This window comes from Chrysochloris asiatica, unplaced genomic scaffold, assembly GCF_000296735.1.
Source record: "Chrysochloris asiatica unplaced genomic scaffold, ChrAsi1.0 scaffold00070, whole genome shotgun sequence".
In the NCBI taxonomy this organism is placed as follows: Eukaryota; Metazoa; Chordata; class Mammalia; order Afrosoricida; family Chrysochloridae; genus Chrysochloris; species Chrysochloris asiatica.
The window spans coordinates 16,092,655-16,094,004 of NW_006408588.1; positions in this window are offsets into that span (position 1 = coordinate 16,092,655).

Below are 1,350 nucleotides of genomic sequence, written 5' to 3' on the forward strand. Positions count from 1 at the left end.
GAGCATCTTGAATTAGAAAGCAATGGATTTCTTGCTTCTGCTACAAATTCCCCCAGCTGTAAGTCTTCCAACCTTCTAAATATTCCTTTATGTGTGGTTCAGAGATCTAGGACCATCCCCTGAGCCTGATTGGTCCTGTATTCTGTGTTGTTGCTGACGAAGCTCCTTACTGCACTTCCACCCCATCCGCCATCTTGTTTGTTCTCCTCGTAAGCTTTTAATATCCCAGGTGCTATTCACCAAAGTAGGATGTGGATTATGTTATACCAATTGACCATGGTGTCCCCTGAGAGTATGGTGCTGAGCCCCCAGGCCCAGCAACTCATTGCCTTAAGATGTTTATAATATCTAAGAAGTTTTCATCGTTTGGCCTACTGTATGCTCCACTTCATTCACAGCTGTGTTTGCAGGAAAGGTAAATACTCATGTACCAATAACCTCTTTCAAATTCTTGTCTATCTGTGGGTGGAATATATAAATATATACATATATACGCTGTGGCACTGTAGAATAAACATTGCACAGCAAGATTAGTTTGAACTGCAAGATCAGTAGTTCAAACTCACCAGTTGCTCCTCATAAACAATATAATGTGAGTGGTGAGCTTAAACCTCCAACCTTGGGGTTCAGACAACCTTATGTCAGTCCAGCAATGCCACACCAGGAATATTATATATATATTCCACTCTTTCTCCCATACCTATTGAGCATGTGCCCCTGTCCATGTATCTACCTATAACAACACTGTTGTTCCAAGGTTGTGTATATATCACTATGTACCTCTATCCCCTTTAGCCCTTGTATACCTCTCTCTCTGTGTCTTCATCATTCTTCTCCCAACCTTTCTTTTTGTATATTGCCCTTCCCCTTGTGGTATCTTGCCCTTCCAGTCAGCCAAGTCAACACGTGTCTACTCTCTAGTCAGTGAATTGCTCTCCCTTCCCTCACACCCCTGGCAACCATCAAATAAATGTTTCTATTTTCTCTTTCAAACTCTTCTATATTTGTGAGATATATATATATCCCACTCTTCCTTCCTTACCCATTCAGCCTATGTCTCAATCCATGTATCTAAGCACGGCACACCATTATGCGATGTTGTGTATAAAGCACTATTTATCTCAATCCCCTTTAACCCATGGGTACCTCCCTGTGTAATCACCTATCTTCAGTATTTTTCTGCTACCCTCCCTCTTGTATATTGTCCTCCCTCTTCTTGTATATTGCCTGTCACTCAAGCTAACATGTGTCTACCCTCTAGCCAACGAATGACTCTCCCCTCCCTCCCACCCCTGGTAACAATCAAAAAATGTTTCTTTTAGCCTGGACACCTTTTCTTAAGCTTTTATA